Consider the following 14,047-nt stretch of genomic DNA (forward strand, 5'->3'; position numbering starts at 1 on the left):
AGCTCTAACTTGTTTCAGATAACTACCTAATCTCAGGTAACGCAACCTGAACCAAGTCCATAAACCATAAAGAGTCCAAATGGACATCATGATAACCCTCTAAGCAAAATCATTGAATCCTCCTCCAATCTCTTAGCATGAACAACTGCTTCACAACTCTACAAATCGGAAACAAGTACAATTCAGCTCCAGTTTAGGGCTAAATAGGTAGGGAGTCAATAAGATTAGGAAAACTATTTGGAATGCAAAAAACACACCTTTTTTGGCTTCTTGTTCTCAACAATCATGGCATGCAGCTGATAAGAGTGCTCCAGAAGAAGATGTCGTGGAAGATCGATGGCTCTGATGAAAATGGGAATTAATTATCAACGTTCAATCCATATATTTGGAAAGGGATGTCGGTATTTATCCCCTCTTGGTAATATCCCAAAGCTGAGCCTCGGATTTATCAGGGTGACCCTTTTGACAGTATCCCGTCAGCAGTATGTTCGGCAAAGTCGTATGTGTGGCAAGTAGAAGTCCAGTCATCTAGCACAGCCTTGCTTCTTCGAGATCTCCAAGCTTTACCAAAGAGCCCATCACGAAGCTTCTTGTTCTCTTCCTCCAACAGCCCAGACCGCTCTTGCTTAAATGCCATATCCCATCTGATCCACTTTAGCTCTCTAGCCTTGCTAGCTGCTCGTCTAGCCATGGTCTTTGTCAGCTATGGAAACACAACATTAATCCTATAATGAATCAGACAACCTTAAACAATGTAGTTTTTCAAGTAATATGATGATAAGGGTACCTACATTTTTTGCTTTCTTGACACTCTCTGTTTCTTTGAGCTCTTTTTTGTTTGCCTCTTGTGAAGCTTCTCTACAGAATTTTCTCCATCTTTGGCTAAGTTGATGATCTTGCACAACTAAGAACACTATGATTCCTTAACGGTGGACTTGGTGTGCTACCTCAAGAGCAGTCTCAAGTTTGTTTGAGAGATGAGAAAGTGACTTGGCCACTGAATCAAACCCTCTCAGCAAAAACACTGAATCCTCCTTAAATCAATTAGCACGATCAATGCTTATGAACTCTGGAAACAAGCACAATCCAGCTCAAGGTTAGGGAAAAATAAATACGAAATCAAAGATATTAGAAGTACTATTTAGACTGCAAGAAACTCACGTTTTCTTGGAACTCTGTCTTTGATTCTGCTCTCTATTTTTTTTCTAGATCTGTGACACAATTTTTTTCTTTTTTTTCTTTTCTTTTTTTTCAACAGATCTGCTTTCTCTTTTTTTTCTTCTTTTTCTTTTTCTTTTTTTCTTTTTTTCCTCATTTTGCTCTTATTCTACCCCTTCCATGTTTCATTTTTCACTTTCTGCACTATTGTTGGCTGACTACAATCAATATCCACAAGAAGATGAGATATCATGTGATGTCAGGTTGTCGAAAGTTGAAACTCTCATCTTCAACATCTTTCTGGAGAGACGAAAAAATCAAACCGCATTCCCCATAGCAAGCTCTCATAAGAAGATGAGATATCATGTGATGTCAGGTGGTGGTACTTCACAATTCAGGCACACACAGATCTCTCTTGCATAATGTCATATCCAATCTGATCCACTTCAGCTCTGTACGACAGAAATATAAAAAATTAGCAAAGCGGAAAGAGAAAATTAGCAACTTGCTGAACCTATATTTTGAACAAGGGAAGCATTTCTCCAGTTATTTGAGTTATTATATAGCACCTGCTACCACTGCATGGAATGCTGCGTCATCCCCATATAGCTGGACATTTTAAATGAATCTGAGTCAACCATCTGAGGAACAGATGGTAGAAGGTTTATTGTGGGAACTGTCATAACCTGTAGTGATAAAGTAGTGAGTGCAAAGTTCTTGTAGAAGCAACAAAAGCAGTGAAGAGATGAAAAATTCAAAGAAACCAGACATAAGAAAAGTTGCATTCTAACGAGCCTGCAGGTAAGGAAATAGATTAAAGCTCTAACTTGTTTTAGATAACTACCTAATCTCAGGTTATGCAACCAGCACTAAGTCCATAAACCATAAAGAGTCCAAATGGACATCATGATAACCCTCTAAGCAAAATCATTGAATTCTCCTCCAATCTCTTAGCATAATCAACTGCTTCAGAACTCTACAAATCGGAAACAAGTACAATTCAGCTCCATTTTAGGGCTAAATAGGAAGGGAGTCAATGAGATTAGGACAACTATTTGGAATGCAAAAACACACCTTTTTGGCTTCTTGTTCTCAACAATCATGTCATGCAGCTGATAAGAGTGCTCCAGAAGCCTAGGAAAATCGATGGCCCTAATGAAAATCGGAAATTAATTATCATGTTCAATCGATATATTGAATTAAATGAAGAGCGGTATAGATTTTACAGAGAGAAGTAGGAATACTTTGGGAAGGGAAGTCGGTATTTATCCCCTTTTGGTAATATCCCGAAGCAGAGCCTCGGATTTATCGAGGAGACCCTTCTGACAGTATCCCGTTAGCAGTATGTCCGGCACTCTGAAGTCGTATGTGTAGCAAGTAGAAGTCCAGTCATCTAGCACAGCCTTGGCTTCTTCGAGATCTCCAAGCTTTACCAAAGAGCAGCTATGGAAACACAACATTAATCCTATAATCAATCAGACAACTTCAAACAATGTTGTTTTTCTAGTAATATGATGATAAGGGTACCAACATTTTTTGCTTTCTTGACACTCTCTGTTTCTTTTGAGCTCTTTTTTGTTTGCCTCTTATGAAGCTTCTCTACAGAATTGTGTCCATCTTTGGCTAAGTTGATGATCTTGCACAACTAAGAAAACTATGATCCCTTAACGATGGAGTTGGTGTGCTTCCTCAAGAGCAGTCTCATGATTGTTTGAGAGATGAGAAAGAGACTTGGCCACTGAATCAAACCCTCTCAGCAAAAGCACTGAATCCTCCTTATGAACTCTGGAAACAAGTACAATCCAACTCGAGGTTAGGGAAAAGTAGATATGAAATCAATGATATTCATATTAGAAGTACTATTTAGACAGCAAGAAACTCACATTTTCTTGGAACTCTTTCTTTGATTCTGCTCTCTATTTTTTTCTAGATCTGTGACACAATTTTTTTCTTTTCTTTTTTCTTTTCTTTTTTTCTTTTCTTTTTTCTTTTCTTTTTTTTCAACAGATCTGCTTTCTCTTTTTTACCTTTTTTTTCAGTTTTTTTTCTTTTTTTCTCCCCTTCCATGTTTCTTTTTTCACTTTTTGCCCTAGTGTTGGCTGACTACAAATCAATGTCTCACAAGAAGATGAGATATCATGTGATGTCAAGTTGTCGAAAGTTGAAACTCTCATCTTCAACACCTTTTTGCGGAGACGAAAAATCAAACCGCATTCCCCATAGCAAGCTCTCATAAGAAGATGAGATATCATGTGATGTCAGGTGGTGGAACTTCACAATGCAGGCACACCCACATCTCTCTTGCATAATGTCATATCCGATTTGATCCACTTCAGCTCTGTAGGGCAGAAATATCAAAAATTAGCAAAGCGGAAAGAGTTAGCAACATGTTGAATCAATATTTTAACAAGGGAAGCATTTATCTAGGTTTTTAACGTATTATATAGCACCGGCTACCATTGTATGGTATGCTGCATCAGCAACAGCATAAACATAATTAGTGACCAAAGCCTTCTTTCTCTATCATCCCCTTATAGCTGGACATTTTTAAATAGATTGACAGAGGCCAGCCATTCTCTATGCTAAGCAAAGACAAAAAAATTGTTATCAATTAGATGCAATCAGTAAAAACAAATAGAATGAAAAGGTTCTTGAATAGAGAATTACATATATATTATCTTGTAACTCGTTCAAATAACTTAGTTGTGCAAGATCATCAACTTAGTCAAGTATCTGAGGAATAGTTGGTAGAAGATATTTTGTGGGAACTGTCACAACCTGTAGTGATAATGCAGTAAGTGCATCGTTCTTGTAGAAGTAACAAAAACAGTGAAGTGATGAAAAATCAAATGCACTAACACTTCCGTCCGAAAGCAGAACCAAAGCTTTCTCCCATGAGTTTGATTTTATTTGCCCAGATTCCCAGAGCTCATCCTGTCGCCGACACCAAACACGAAGATTCTAAAATCATGTAATCAAGCACAATGAGTGGCTGAGAGAAAAATTCTATTTTAAACTAGAAATTGCTGAGCATTTGGGCAAGATAAAAATACAACATTCCGATCATTCATTAGCCCAACTCTTTTTTCATGTGTCCCACTATGCTACCTGATATGGAGCTTGGACAATAAAAAACTTTAACTACCCCAGCCAAATGCTATATGTCGAGCAGAACAAAATGCAAAGACACTAGACACAGGAAAAGTTGTATTCCGACGTAATATAGATAAGCCCACAGGTAAGAAAATAGATTAAAGCTCTAACTTGTTTTAGATAACTACCTGATCTCAGTAATGCAACCAGCACCAAGTCCATAAACCATAAAGAGTCCAAATTGTCAACATGAAAACCCACTAAGCGAAAGCATTGGATGCTCCTTCAATCTCTTAGCATGATCAACTGCTTCACAACTCTACAAATCAGAAACAAATACAATTCAGCTCCACTTAGGGCTAAATACGTACAGAATCAATGATATTAGAAGTACTATTTGGACTGCAAAAAACACACCTTTTTTGGCTTCTAGTTCTCAAGAAACATGTCATGCTGCTGATAAGTGTGCTCCAATAGCACTTATCAAAAGAAGGACTGAACATCATAGGAGAAGAAGAAGCCGTGGAAAATCGATGGACCTGAAAAAAATCAGAACTTAATTACCAGCGTTCAATCACCATATTTCGAATTACATGAAGAGCGGTATAGATTTTAAAGAGATAAGTAGGAGTACTTTGTTAAGGGAAGTCGGTATTTCTGCCCTTTAGATAATATCCAGAAACAATGCCTCAAATGTATCGGAGAGACCCTTCTGATAGTAGCCGAACAGGAGTATGTTCGACACTCTGAAGTCGTATGTGTGGCAAGTAGAAGTCTAGTCATCTCCCACAGCCTGGGCTTCTTCGAGCTCTCCAAGATTTACCAAAGAGCTCATCTTGAAGATTCTTGTTCTCCTCCTCCAACAGCCCAGATCTCTCTTGCATAAATGCATTATCTATCCCATCTTCTCCACTTCAGTTTTCAAGCCATGCTCGCTGCTAGTCTCGCCATGGTGAATATCAGCTACGGAAACACAACATTAATCCTATAATCAATCAGACAACCTCAAACAAAGTTGTTTTCAAGTAATATGATGATAAGGGCTTACAATTTTTGCTCTCTTGAACTTCTCCGTTTCTTTTGAGCTCTTTTTTGTTTGCCTCTTGGGAAGTTTCTTCATCATGATCATCGTTATTTAGACAACACGTCATCCCCACATGGTTCAAACAAGGGGATAACGTAGTATTCCACAGCTTATTCGGGCTATTTTTTTCTTCACATTTTCTTGGACCTATCTATTTTTTTTTTCTAGATCTGTGACACCAATTTTTTTTCCTTTTTTTCCACAGTTCTGCTTTCTCTTTTTTTCTTCTTCTTTTTCTTTTTTTTTTTTCCTTTTTTCTGTCCATTTTGCTCTTTTTCTACCCCTTCCATGTTTCTTTTTTCACTTTCTGCCCTAGTGTTGGCTGACTACAATCAATATCTCACAAGAAGATGAGATATCATGTGATGTCAGGTGGTGGTACTTCCAAATGCAGGCACACCCACATCTCTGTTGCATAATGTCATATCCGATCTGATCCACTTCAGCTCTGTAAGGCAGAAATATCAAAAATTAGCAACATTATGAACCAATATTTTAACAAGGGAAGCATTTCTCCAGGTATTTTAGGTATTATATGTAGCACCTGCTACCATTGCATGGTATGCTGCATCATCCCCATATAACCGGACATTTTTAAATGGATTGACAGAAAGTAATACAGGGCCTGCCATTCTCTCTATGCAAAGCAGAGACAAGAAAATTGTTTAAAATTAGAGGCAATCTGTATAAACAAATAAAATAAAAAGGTTCTAGAATAGAGAATTACATGGAGTGTGTATTATCTTGTAAATAACTATACTGAAGATTGGGAAGAACTGAAGGCTCGTTCAAATAACTTAGTTGTGCAAGATTATCAACTTAGTCAAGTATCTGAGGAATAGTTGGTAGAAGATATTTTTTGGGAACTGTCACAACTAGTAGTGATAATGCATTAAGTGCAAGTTCTTGTAGAAACAACAAAAGCAGTAAACAGATGAAAATTTTAATGAAACCAGACAAAAAAAAAGTGGCATTCCAACATGCCGCAGGTAAGAAAATGGATTAAAGCTCTAACTTGATTTAGATAACTACCTATTCTCAGGTAATGCAACCAGCGCCATGTCCATAAACCACAAAGAATCCACATGGACAACATGATAACCCTCTCAGCAAAAGCATTAAATCCTCCTTCAATCTCTTAGCATGATCAACTGCTTCACAACTCTATAAATCGGTCACAATTCAGCTCCAACTTAAGGCCTAATAGGTATGAAATCAATGAAATTAGAATTACTATTTGGACTGCAAAAAACACACCTTTTTTGGCTTCTGGTTCTCAAGAATCGTGTCATGCGGCTGATAAGAGTGCTCCAGAAGCACTTTTTGAAAGAAGAACTGAACATCGGATGAGAAGAAGAGGCTGTGGAACTTCAATGGTCCTGATGAAAATCGAAACTTAATTATCAGCGTCCAATTACCATATTACGAATTAATAAAGAGCGGTATAGATTTTAAAGAGAGCAATATGAGTACCTTGTGAAGGAAAGTCGGTATTTCTCTCCTTTTGATAATATCTCGAAGCAGTGCCTCGGATTTATCGGGGAGACCCTTTTGAAAGTAGCTGATCAGGAGTATGTTCGGCACTCTGAAGTCGTACGTGTGGCAAGTAGAATTCTAGTCTTCTAGCATAGCCTTGGCTTCTTCAAGCTCTCTAAGCTTTACCAGAGAACCCAACTTGGTGATGTAGCAAATTTCTGTAAAGCCCACAACCTCATCATTTCATCTTTTTGCCCTAGATGGGCATATAGTGAGATCAAGTGACAGCATCTTTGTCAAGCTTCTGTTCCACCTTCTTCATTTAAGCAAGCGCTCTCACCTTCTTGTCTGCTTTTATGAACTGAAATGCAGCCATAGAATATGGACGCCAATCAAAGAAAATGTCAATTAGTGACTCCATCTTATCCAGAAGCTTCTCCATGCCACTGAGATCAGATCTCTCACCAAAAGAACTCAAGCCTATTCGCTACACCATTCTTCTTTATTTCTGAGATTCTCTCAGGGATTTTCTCAAGTTGACCTACTTTCTTGTACAGGACCATGATGTTGTTATAAGTAATTGCTGATGAGCCATATCCCACGTCTTTCATTCTCTGCAGATGGAGAAGATCCGTGCCTCTTGCTGAGTTTCCATTTCAATTTCAATTTCTATTTCTACTTCTACAGAGGAACTTAAAGGAGGAAGGGAAGGGAAGGAAGAGAGAGCATAAAACAGAGAGAGGGGGGTGAGGAGAGAGTCAAGTACTTGTATAGCAACGGTCGTTTTAGACTAGGTATTTTATTTTTTAAATTTTAATCCTTACAAATTTTCAATTACTTGATTGTTATTATTTCGCACCCTCATTTTCAATTACTAAATTTTTTGGTAATCAATTATTGTTGACTTTATGTACGTTTCAATTTTCTAATGTCATTCGGGGACCGGAAGCAGAAATTAAAACAATGTTCATCTTTACAAGACAAAAAAGCCTTAAACCCCATCAATCAATTTTTAAATTGCTTATTGAGTTTTTAACGTGTTTGACATATTTAAAGGTGCGTATTTTAGTATTTATAGATTTTGAATTTAGAAGATTAAACAGTTTTTATGTTTTTCATAAAAATGGAGGAAGTGAAAGGTTTTGGAACTTCTATTTTTTATTATATATATATGATATTGGTATTATATAATCCACACATTTTTATACGTTCAGGGTTTGATATCGGTGATGGGTAGTGACCTGATTTAGGTATTCTTCATACTCTTCATTAATATTGTTTTAACATGAACTTGGTTTTCTACATGATGATTTTTTTCATTTGTGCATTAATAATGTTAGCTTTGCACCCTCAATCCATTCCCTCAGTTATTTTGTTATTGTGGAATTGTTTTTCCAATGATCTATTAATATGATTTTTTATATCCTAAATTTACCTTGCCACATTTAAATTTTATTGACTTTGTGTACTAGGAGTAATTTTATTTATATTAATGTACTCCTTTCGTTCCAAGTGGGACGCATTTCTTTTATGGCAAAAAAACAACACTCTTTCTCTCTCTTATTTTATCATATCTCTTGTTTTTTTCTCTCTACCTTGTTTCATTCCTAGTTTATTCTTTCTTCATTTACTCACTAAATACCACAACCTAAAAACTTGTCCCAAAAGAAATGTGTCACATATAATGGAACGGGGGAGTATATATTTGTTCCTATTGAGGATTTTAATCTCTTTCAATTTAAAAATTATTTTAATTTAATTTATAGTTCTCTTATTCCTATTTACCTTGACAATTGGCAATTGCAGAGCTACTATGGTTTAGGGTTCCATGTTATTGATGTTAGACTCGGTTATTAGGCCACCTATTTTGAATTCACAACTTAGATCCGCATCGTGGAAATGAATGTTGAGTTATGGAAATAAGAAATAGCGTTGGATACATCTAAAATCATACTCTGAACAAAAATACTATTATTTTATTTAATATCGACTCTCTTTGTTGCATAATAGTAGAGTAATTTTTACACTTCGAGACATTCCATCATAGTAGAGTCATTTCCATGTTTAGTAAAAAGTTACATTTTTTTCCTCACTTACTGTATTCTCTCTCTTACTTTATTCTATCTACTTTTCTCTCTTTCCTACTTTATTATCTCTTCACTTAATATATTTAATATCTCTTTCTTAATTTCTGTGCCGAAAAGAAGTGACTCTACTACTATGGAACGGAGGGAGTACAAAACTACATAGGATTTTACATTTAAAATCTGAAGTGATAAACCAACGTAATTAGAGGCCCAGCCTGGCCCAGCCCATGTCAAAGGTGGACTGGGTTGGGCCAGGCTTTTTATTAATTTTGCTAGACACGGCCCGCCCCAACCCAGACCCACCTGCCATGTGAGTCCGGGCTGGGCTAGGCTTTGGTAAAAAATTTGTTTATGTATTTTAAAGATATACTAAATACTCCATTCGTCCCAACTAAGTTGAGTCAGTATTCCTTTTTTGGATGTCCTAACAAAGTTGAGTCATTTCCTTTTATAACAAAAAACAAAACATTCAATCAATATTACTTTATTCCATTAATAACTACTTTACTCTCCCTCTCTATCTCTCCTATTTTATTCTTTCTCTCCTACTTTTCAACACAATTTTTTAATCTTCGTGTCCAAAAGTTTTGTATCAACTTAGTTGTGACGGAGGGAGTATATTATATGGAAAAATAAAACATGTAACTTATATTTATATCTCATTTACACTAAAGCTAAAATTAAATAATGTGTTTAAGTTCATTTACTGACTTTGTATAAACATCATTTTTCATATTCTTTCTTCTATATAAAAGTAGCTACTTGATCTTCGGGAGTCGTTGGCGGCCAGCGGTAGCAGGCTGTGTTGCAGCAGACCGCTGGACGGCTCGAATACTCCAGATTTCCATCTTCGGATTTTAGCACATTTCTCACAAAACACGTAAAAATACCAAAATAGATAAAAATATGTAATTATTGGACATGTAATGCAACTTTGACACTCAAAATGAACCAAATAATGGCCTTAAAACAGTGCAAAATCCGATGCTAGATGCCCTTCCGTGGTACGGAGTCAAATTCTAGAAAATGCATATCTAATCAATAATTCATTTAAGAAGCTAGATACCCTTGTTCCAATTATTCCTCTGATTGCGGAATTGGCTAAAGCGAAATTTTGTAACGTATTTGGGCATCCCATTAGTAAGTCGATTTGGGCTGATATATCAAATTCTAATATTATTGACCGATTCACTCGTATGTGCAGAAATATTTCTCATTATCGTAGCGGATCTTTCAAAAAAAGAGTTTGACCGATTCGCGCGTATATGCAGAAATATTTCTCATTATCATAGCGGATCTTCCAAAAAAAAGAGTTTGTATCGAATAAAGTATATACTTCGACTCTCTTGTGCTAGAACTTTGGCGCGGAAACACAAAAGTATTGTACGAGCTTTTTTACAAAGATTAGGCTCGGAATTATTGGAAGAATTTCTTATGTCGGAAGAAGACGTTCTTTTTTTGACCTTCCAAAAAGCCGCTTCTGCTTTCCGGGGAGTATATAGAAATCACCACCTTGGTGATAGAGCCAGATCTGAGGGTCAGAATCGTCGAGGCTCAAAGGTGTGATGAAGGATTAGAGAAAATCCGTCTGAAAGTGAGGATGGGGAAAGGAGAAAGTTATCGCGAAGAGGCGGATAACGCTCTCACTTATGAAGGAAGACTGTGTGTGCCCAACGGCGAGACACTCAGAAATGAGATCATGAGTGAAGCTCATGAGACGTCATACACTACCCACCCTGGAAGTACAAAAATGCATCAGGACATGAAGAAACAATTCTGGTGGGATGTCATGAAGAAGAATATAGCGTCGTTTGTAGAAAGATGTCTGGCATGTCTGCAAGTGAAGGCTCTACATTAACGACCCTATGAGAAATTGCAACCCCTTGAGATTCCAGAATGGAAATGGGAATACATCGAGATGGACTTCGTGACGGGACTACCAAAATCCCAACGAGGGAACACTGCCATCTAGGTGATTATAGATCGTCTCACCAAGAGTGCTCACTTTATACCAATTCATATCACATGTGGATCGAACAAGCTAGCTCAGATCTATGTACGAGAGATCATACGCTTACATGGAGTACTAGTGACGATCACCTCAGACCATGATTCAAAATTTACTTCTAGATTTTGGATAAGCCTGCAGCAAGAGCTAGGCACTCGGTTGAACTTTAGTACTGCATTCCATCCACAGACTATGATGGGCAGTCTAAGAGAACGATCCAGACTTTGGAAGATATGCTAAGAGTCGTTGTGCTCGACCGTGGAGGAAACTGGGAGCTAGCATTACCGCTCATAGAGTTTGCTTACAACAACAGTTACCAGGCAACTATAAATATGGCCATTGTATTGGAAGAAATGTAGGTCACCACTTTACTGGGATGAAGTCAGTGAGAGAAAAATTCTTGGACCGGATTCTGTGGAGGAGATGATAGAAATTATCCGACAGATCCGTGAGAGAATCAAGGAAGCTCAAGATAGGCAAAAATCTTACGCAGATGTTCGCAGAACCAATCTACAATTCAAGGCAGGAGACAAGGTCTTTCTGAAAGTGTCCCCGTCAAAAGGAATAATACGGTTCGGGGTCAAAGGCAAGCTAAGACCGCGTTTCATCGGATCCTACGAAATCCTGGAAAAAGTCGGTCCTGTGGCGTATAGATTGACACTACCACCAAGTTTTGGAAATGTGCACAATGTTTTTCATGTGTCATAGTTGAGAAAATATGTGTTCGACCCCAAACACATAGTCCACCAAGAAGAAATGGTGTTGGAACCAGATTTAAGTTATGAAGAAAAGCCAGGAGCAATCTTGGATCGAAAAGTAAAAGAGTTGAGAAATAAATCTATCGTAACAGTGAAAGTTCTGTGGAAACATCATGGCCAAGAGGAAGCTACGTGGGAACTTGAAGACAAGATGAAAGAAAAATACCCGGAGCTCTTTGAATGACACAAGCAAATTTTGGGACGAAATTTTTGTTAAGGAGGGTAGAATGTAATACACGCTTCTCTTATTATCTTTTTCCGTTGATGTTTAATGTCGAACTAGAGAATTTGTCGCTCTCTTGATTCGTGTTTTGAATGGAATCCATTACCTTTCTATTGATGTTCAATGTTGTAAGTTCGCAAAAACAAAAGTTAAAGAATTAATCGAACAAACTAAAACATTCTAACGTATAGTTATGAAATACAATGAACGTTGTACAAGGAGTTAAAGTCGTTCTTCTCGAACTAAAGTGTTCGTATACATCTCGAATAATACATTAACCTATATGATCATCTCACGTGTGATTTATGAACGGAAAGAAAAGAATATGGGTTACTATACTTTTAAAAAATATTCATGAATGAGCCAAGAAGACTAAGAAACTAAAAGCTCCTACTATCTACACTTTGGGCCTCTTTTTTCCAAGCCCAAATCTCACCCCCACCACGGCCCATATCCGAGCAACCGTCAGGCCCGGGCCAGCATGCCCATGTCTCGGGTAGCCAGGTGGCAGCTGAGCCTTTCCCAACCTGCAAGATGCAAACAAGAATTTATGAGTAAAGACACAAGAAATTAAGAAAAAAAAATCTAAACTAAGAGGAGGGACAAACCCCTTTAGTAAAAGAGGACAAATGACTTACCCAAAAAGGAAAGTCAATGCCTGCAAATCCACCCCTCAAGGCAGCCCCTGCATCCTCTCCTTTTACACTATGCAAGACCAAACAAAGCACATTAATACAAGGATACTTGGGCCGAAGCATAAAACCAAAAGTTCTTAATTAAAAGTGGTGAGAATCAAGGAGAAATCGATATGCTGCAGCAAATGAAAACAAAACTGTTGCAACAGTCATTTAATCCTCCTAAGTATACTACAATGTGCCTATAAGAACCCCTCTTTATCACCCTCAAGTTCCCCCTCCCACACACTTTGAAAATTCAGCCACAATAGCAAGTTTGATAGTGAGGGAGCTCGGTAAAGTTTCTGCAGGATTATTGCAGGCAGCCCCTACTCCCCATAGGTAACATTTCTTCTCCCTTCCCACAAGCTTTCCATGCTCAACTCAAGCTCACCCCCTACTCCCTTCCACTGCTTTTAGGAACTCCAAAGTAGGTGATCGAAATTGAGTCTAGGAACAGGGAACTAAAAGGAACAACAACTACTTTGCAAGAAAGTAACCTCCACCTCCTTTTCAAACTCAATTAAATTGCCATGTCATCATGTAGCAACCAAACCTCAAGCATGTTAGAGCACCAACACTTCAAAGAAAAAACACAGCATGATAGAAGAGCAGTAGCACTCAAGCTCAAGCATGCACTTATATAAAATGGAACAGAAGAACAAAATGTTAATCCCTCTCAAGCTTTAGACCCCTTAACAGCAACACCTCTCAATTTCTAAATGATAAAAGGATTTAGGGTAGTGCTTGTCCCTCCTAACTCAGTTTCGACCAAGCCTAAAACACAAAATTCTAAAGAAAATACTATGAGTCAAGAATTGAAATTCTAGGGTGAGGAACTTAGCTTAGGAAATGGATGTCGGGAGGCTCCGAGCCTAGCCGACGGAGGAGCGTATGGCGTCGGCAGAAGCTGTGAGCTGCCTTCGGGACAGCGGCTGCTCTGGCTGCGAGACGGTGGCCTCGGTACGACGCCAAGTGCGGAGAGATAGCCGTCGTGCATGCCTGGTGGTAGCGGCGCTGCGGGTTATCGGAGTAGAGGGAGGAGGGCGGTCACGGAGGCATTTGCCCAGAGTTTCTGCCGAGAGGAAGAAAGGGGTAGAGGATCTCCTGTTGAAATTGGCAGATTCAAGTCAGCATGAAAGTGAAGTTGAGAAGCTGAAATGAAAGAGAGAGTGAGATGCGGATGATGTTCGTACATAAAAGCAATATGTATGGTTGGAAAATATCTTCCACCAACTGTCATAAAGCTGGCATCTAGTCAGCATGCACACATGGAAAGGGAGTTTGTTAGCTCGTTAATTAGTTGTGTTTCTTAGCTCTTCTTTTCTTCTCTGTATAAATAGCTCATTTTTGTTCTTTGTAATCAATTTTTCCGATGATCAATAATATGATCCTTTCTCTCAAATTTCTCTTATGATTCCAGATTTATAGTTTTCTACATGGTATCAGTGAAGTTTTTTCTGAATATTCCGCTGTTTCTTCGTTG

General features: G+C 38.0%; 1 long non-coding RNA gene and 1 pseudogene across 1 annotated transcript; both read right to left on the reverse strand.

Annotated features, from left to right (window-relative positions):
• LOC121781473 overlaps nt 1-7,467 on the reverse strand; it is a 110,949-nt pseudogene extending 103,482 nt beyond the window's left edge.
• Nucleotides 7,468-12,036: 4,569 nt separating this feature from the next.
• On the reverse strand, nt 12,037-13,724 carry LOC121780893. Its single transcript, XR_006046111.1, has 2 exons — nt 12,526-13,724; nt 12,037-12,414 (listed from the first exon to the last, which is right to left on the reverse strand). It is a non-coding gene; the product is annotated as an uncharacterized LOC121780893 (long non-coding RNA).
• Nucleotides 13,725-14,047: the final 323 nt, after the last annotated feature.

This window comes from Salvia splendens, chromosome 20 (genome assembly GCF_004379255.2).
Source record: "Salvia splendens isolate huo1 chromosome 20, SspV2, whole genome shotgun sequence".
NCBI lineage: Eukaryota > Viridiplantae > Streptophyta > Magnoliopsida > Lamiales > Lamiaceae > Salvia > Salvia splendens.